The following is a 7,267-nucleotide window of genomic DNA, read 5'->3' on the forward strand; positions in this document are numbered from 1 at the left end:
AAAATAGTTATACTATTAACAGTTTCCTACAGGGACCTGCAAATAAATAAATAAACTCTTTTCTACCTTATCCAAGTAGCCTCCACCTCTTCCCCCAAAATTAAGAAATTATATGCATAACTCCCTAGTGAAAGATGAATTTGAATAGGTGATTATTAAGAATAAAGAAAATACTTACTTTCTGTAAAATTCTTACTGCTTCACTCTAGTATGTGCTTGCCTTACAGAAACTTAGTAAGACTTTATGAGCAGGTTGGTTTGACAAGGTTAACTCCTTCTTTATAAGATTGGTAAAATAAAGTGTGAATTCCTGTTAGTTAGATACTTCCCCTGTTTTCTTAAGCCAATCAGAGTGGGTGATTGCTTCACAACCTGTTTTAGATTCTTGAATTTGTCATTAAAATGGAAAGTATAGAGATTGAGAGATGTCAAGAGGAGAGTTGCAGAACATACTGCATATACAAGTTATTATTTAGAGAAAAAACTTGGAGATCTGACCTGTAGGCCTGTCCAAGCAATTATGTGGCACCAGAGGTAGCAGTGAGAACTTTCTAGGCACAGTCAGGGCTTTGGGAGCAACTGGTAGAAGAATATAACATCTCTTGAAAATCCTGAGGAAGTCTTAGAGCAGTATGTATACTATGTGGAAAATATTATCAGTTATCTAGAGAAAAGATGTAAAGGAAAGTGACCCTAAGAACTTTTCCCTTGTAGAAAATCTAGGTTAGTGCTGTAAGCATAAAGAAGTATCTAAAGAGACAAAGAGAAATCTATATGTATATAGATATATACACATATGCATATGTGTGTTGTTATTCAGTCATGTTCAACTCTTTATGGCCCATTAGGGACAACTAAGTAGATAGAGTAGACACACACACACACACACACACACACACACACACACACACACACACATATCCTTCCAAGAGTACATAAGACTTACCAGAGCAATGGTGAATTGAATTGGCTGAAAGAGGTCACATTTGTGTAAATCTTGATCTCAACAAATAAATTCAAAGATATGACCTGATAAATGAAGATATGGTAGGGACAATAACTGCTTTGTAAGCTACTGGATTTTTCTTTAAAAGTATTTAAAACTGGCTCCAGATATTGGGCTTTTCATAGCATTTTGATGATCCAAGCAGAAAAGCCAGCCTACAAAGAGGCACTCACAGGAGGTTGATTTTTCTTAGGTTTGTCTAGTGAATTACAAACGGCCGATAGAGAAGCAGGGAAATTAGGAAGCTATGATCAATTGAATCTCCAAGAACTTCATTTCATTCCAGTTCCATACCTGAAGTACCAGACTGCCCTGAATCGGGCCCAGCCTATAATAGGAAAATAGTCACAGCCAGGTTTCTCCCCTAGATTTTATTAAAGGATGGATGGGAATAGAAGTTAATCATCTCTAATTGGTCTTAAGTAGTGGCCATATTTTCACATGATCCTCCTGGCTCCAAGAATGTTCTAAACTCCAGGAATGGAAGAGTTGGAATTTGATCTGGTTTTTCTGATAGATCTGAAATCTTTTGTTTCCTTTTTGTTTAAGGAGTAGGGGTGAGGAGGGGGGTAAATAGGCCCTTTAGAACAGGGATTACATGGGAAGTGGAATTGCCTCAAAATCAGCCTGGTCTAGAAACATAGAAGGTTTTTTCATATTGGAAACATGTTCCAAGAATTGGGTGAAAGTGTGGGCTTGGCGCCATTTATTTTTCCATTTTCTTTTCATATTGTCCCCCTTATAAGTCCAAAGAAACCCTTGATGAAGTATTTTGTCTTTGATCTGATTGTCTTTGGTCTAAAAGATATGGACAAATGACCATTCTTTTTAATTTAATAATCTGTTGGCTTTGTTAATAAAACTTTGTCTCAAACTTTTTTTTGGTTTTGGGGGTGAGAGGGTCTTTTAGTACTCTTCAGCCCTTTGGCTGAGGACTAAGTTCTATTTTATATATGCATACAGATATACATATATATGTATGCATGTACATGTGTGCATATGTGACATGTATAGATATATACATATGGAGATAGATTTAACTATATATTCTACATAAATGCATGTGTGTGCATGCACACGCATGCGCGTGCGCACACATACACACACATACACACCTCCAAGAGGATATGAAACAACACAGAAATGGTGAATATGCTTGACTGAAACAGGTCACATTTGTATAAATCCTGGTCTCAACAGATAAATTCAAAGAGTTATCATGACCTGACAAAAAAGTTAAAAAAAAAGTATGGGCTTGGGAAGGCTGTTATGGCTCACAAAGTATATCAATTATTCATCCCACATTTATTCCAGATTGGCTAAGTAAAGCTTTTCTTATACTGAAGTTTTTGTCTGTCTGAATACTTGCCTAGGAATATTAGAATCTTTTTCTCTTTTTTTGTAGAGATCTAGATACCAGCCCAAAACTGATGTTCTAAATTAATGTTCAGGCATAAATTTAAAAGTGAGATTATAACCCCAAATATTGAAGTTGGTCTATGTAAATGCAAAGTTGTTGCTTGTTATTCTGGAATACAATATATACACATACATATTTACAACAAACTTAAATCCTCTAATTATCTAGGTTTTAATACCAATACCAATTTCTAAATATCAGTTTCCCTAATTTCTTCAGATTTGTCCCAGTTGTAGAATATAAAATCTCAGTTCTGGAAAACTGCATCATCTTATGTTAATTTTCTTGACTTTTCTCTGCTACTCATTGGAGGGATTTAAGTTCCTGATTAGATACTATTTTCAGAAGATCAATTGATCACATAAAGGGAAAAATATTAGAGAAGTAGAAAATATCAAACATTCTCTGAGGAGTAGAATAGATTCTATAAATAATGAACTCCCCAAGACTGAATATGTGAAGCAGAGAATAGGAACACTGTCAGGGATTCTTTAGAAGGAATTTCTCTATGTGTAGTGTTCTGGTTTAGCTCTGTTAGCTCTGGTCTGGGGACCAGCCTTTCTTTCAGCAGAGTAATCACTACGAGAATAGCCAGGGATAAAGTCCAAATTCTTTATTATCTCTTTCACAGTCTGTCTCCTTCACTTGGGTCCTGGCTAGCTTTCTGGAGGGCCTTCATATGGGACTTGGTTTCAGTGGAGAAATGAAGGACTGCTACCAGGAGCCAGATCAAAGATGGAAACAATTTCTCTGGTCCAATCCTTGTTAGGCTTTTATATACTCCATTATAATTACATCATCATAGGTGTCAATCTTGTAGAACTATGTTAAGTATTAAGTACATATACTGAACTAGAGGACTATTAATCACCATGCTGAACTAGGTAACTATTGTCTTATCAATTCCACTGAGTTAACACCTTGTTTCAAGAATACTTCTCCAGAGCTCTGTCCTTTACATTTATGTTGTATGACTAAATGATTTCTCAGATCTCTTCCAACTCTAAATGCTATTATTCTCTAAAATAATAGAAGTCCATATAGGTAGATTTAACCTGGATTAAAGAGCTGATAAGTACCAAAATACCCTCTGGCTCCCAAAGGTAATTCCCTAATGCTATTTTCCCTTATTGATATGCCATAGTACTTTAATATTACAGCAATTCATTAAGTTCCTGCTGAAGATTTTTGACTATGTTAAAATATACAGTGCAGAAGAGTAAACATTTTCCCGACTAAACTAAAGCTGCAGATTTGTTTGCCTGATCAAAATTACTATTTAGAAAGCAAAATTCAGAAGGCTTGGGCCTCAGGCCTAGTGATTTTTGATTAGGGGAGAAATTACAAAGAGATGCATATTATCAAAAACTGTTTGACTTCTGAGCAGCTGACAAAAACATGAGGCATTAGCCAGGCAATTATTGGAAGGGACTTTAGAATAATGTTTGAGGAGGCAAGACACAGAAGGGAAAAGATGATACTTGCCAGCTTCCCAGTTTTGCCAAGAACCAGCTCCACTGAGGAATAAATGCTTAGACATAGTGAATTTCAGTTAGAATGCACCTCACCCAGATTGCTGTCTGATCCAACATGTATAACTAAAAGAAAGTCCCTGTACAATATATATAACAAGTGATTATCTAAGCTTTCTTTGAATACCTTCAATTAGGTATGACTCATTATGTCCCTTGACACATACTTGTGAAACATTCAGTGAATGAGGGATCAAGGAAATTTTTAGTGAATTTTGAGGGTTCAGGAGAAGAGGAAGTATCAAAAACATTTAAGATATAGTGTGCTATTCAGAGTTCACCAGTTGATGACTTTTTTAAAAAAAGTAAATGAATCAGCATATTCATTGATGATAAACTCTTGAGGCAAAAAGAAACCTGGCCAAGGAAAGAGTTATCTGTAAAAGCTCTTAGAGTCACCCATTAAACCATACATGTGGAAGACATCCCCATTCAACCATGTACTACCACATATGCTAACCCAATTAAACTTTATGCATGGGAGCCTTTTCCCTTTGAAAACTATATTTGTTGGATTTCCTTGTTTCTTGTAAATTCTTTACATCATGAAATTTTATCTTTTTCTCTTTGTTATTGGAATTCCCTCTCCTCCTTTTCACCACTCAATCTTCCCCAAAGATCATTTTAGTTGGTTTTGCTAATGATAGTTTTGAGTTTAATTCTCAGATTTCGTTGATAGACTGGAAGAAAATCTGTTTCATTCACTTTTCTTGTGTTTTTATGTTGTAGTCAAGTAAATGTCAAACAATTTTGTATCTATTAATTTGTTTTCAATATGACTTTTAAATGATGATTTTGTTGTTTTGTTGTTTGTTTCATATTTTGGTTTTGTTTGTTTTGCTTCTAATGGGGATGCCTACTTCATTATATTGGAAACTGTCTTTTCTCAACTATGAGAAGGTATTACTCCAATTTTATTTGAATGCTTTTTCCTATTTATTTTGTTCTCAATTATTACATTTCATTATATTGTTAGTTTTCTATTATAATTTTAGAAATTGTTCATTCCAGGAAAATTCTGTTTTTAATGTTGTCCCCAGTCCTCATATAAGACCTTTGTAACATAATTTATCTGTCACTAATATTAAAACAATTGTTATACAATATATTTTATTAAATACATTAATTGATATTGATGAGACATAAAGTTTAACTATCCAACTATTTTGATTCATTCCATACTTTTTACTAAATTTTGTTTAAATGACAGTAATTCTATTCCTCATGATTTTTAGTTTATTTCTATTATATTAGTATCAATTGCATATTTGTTTACTATTTTCCATTCAGTATCCATTGCATATAACTTTGTTTATTGTGGTTCCATCTCATGAGTTTACTGCTTAAGTTAATATTACCGGTTTTGTTGAATATCTCATTTAACACGAAGTAATCTCTTTAAAAGATAAGTTGAAAACTATCAGAGTATTATTCATGTCAAAATATATAGAGATTGCCAGACATTAGGAAAAATGAAAAATTGTCTAAAAATCTCAACATATTAAAAGATTAAAGGAGAAACAAATGTCAGCAACATTTCAAAAACTTGATTAATTGCTTTATACTTGTGTCAGGGTAGACCTATATAGAGAGCTTGCAATCTGTCCAGTACTAAGAACGTGATGGTCATCAGAGACTAGAATGCATTCTCCAGCAGAGATAGTGAAACTCAATATGAGGATATCTCCATCTTCAAAAGATGGTGATTTGGGCTTTAATGTAAGATATCACCAAAAAGATCAAATATTTAATATATACAATGAAATTCTAAATATAGAATTTCCAAATATAGAAATCCATATTTTGACTAGTCTGGATTTTGCATATCAAAGGTGAATAGCAAAATTATCTGGCTATAAATTCAACAAACATTAGAGGTTGTAGAAAACTAATATGGATATAGATACATTGTCCCCAAAGGTCATATGACAGTGAGGCTATAGTGATAGATATTACAAAGAGACAGGAAGCCTATATATGACATATAGAGAGCTGAGCTATAATCAAGAAGTGTAATTGAGAGGTTAGAACTTCCATCAAAGAGTATACCTACAGTGTATGAGCTTCATTTCATTGAACCATCCTCCTTCGCTTTAGTTGTCTATAGAGAACTGATATTGAGAATAAATGGTAGATGAAGAACTGAGAGAAATAATACAAGCCAAGAAGCAAGGGAATGATCTTAAAAGCCTTAAGTTCTGGTCATTTGATGATGGCAGAAGTTAGAGTTGTACTAAGATGTGCTGGACTGGACTGAGTCTGATGCTGCTCTTGGTACCAAGAAGCAGTGAGAACTACTAAAGCATACCTATGGCTATGAAAGCATTGTAGGATGACTTAATTCAAATAGGTCTGGAAAGGACTTTGGATTAGTAAGAAACAGATTTTATTGGCCAAAGATGGCAGCGGATAGCACAGAAGGGTGTCAGCAGAAGTGTGAAACTTGTGCCACATTGTGGTGGGCTTTGGTCAGGCCTTGATGCTACCTCTAGCAAGACTTGATTTCTATAAATAAGTATCCTGAGGTCACTGAATATAGAAAGAATTAGGTGGAAGCAGGTAAACACAGCTATAAAACAGAGGAAGAGTAAAGAGGAACAAACAAGGTTGTAAAATAGACCCTGCTTGAACAATTGACCAAACAATCCCCAGGCTGACACAGCATCCAGCATTTGAGAATAAAGGGAATTGTAGGAAAAGGGGTTGCTATTCTTCTGAAAGGCCCTCAGTTCACATCGATTGCTTTTATCAGCATGTGGGAAAATGGGGAAAGAGCAAGGCACAGAGAAGCAAACTGCTGAGTGCACTTCTTATTGGGTTTAATCTACCTTATGTATACTTGTCAACTGTATCCTTATAAGCTAAGTAAATCAATTATTTTAAAACTCCCTCTTCTAGGTTTGGTCTGTCATTTATATCACTTTCATAGATGGTGGTAGGAGAATATAGCCTCTCCTTCTTAACTTCATTTTTGGAGATTATTTAAATGACTGTAGCTTCCTACCATACCATTATATGCAAAGAAAAGCACTGCCAACTCTTACTACATATTTGGAGCATATAAGCACCAGCAAACCTTTGGGACTTGACTATATTGACTTTTTGTCTCTGAAATGAAATAGTAAAAACATGTCACTTTTATCAATCAATTAGTGATTGATTATTTCACAAGGTATGTACAAACATAACCAACCAGGAACCAGAAATCCTCCATGGTTGCCAAAGTATTGTTTTGTTTTGTTTTGTTTTTAATAATTATAATTTTTTATTGACAGCACCCATGCCTGGGTAACTTTTTTTTTTTTTACA

This window comes from Antechinus flavipes, chromosome 3 (genome assembly GCF_016432865.1).
Source record: "Antechinus flavipes isolate AdamAnt ecotype Samford, QLD, Australia chromosome 3, AdamAnt_v2, whole genome shotgun sequence".
Classification (NCBI taxonomy): domain Eukaryota; kingdom Metazoa; phylum Chordata; class Mammalia; order Dasyuromorphia; family Dasyuridae; genus Antechinus; species Antechinus flavipes.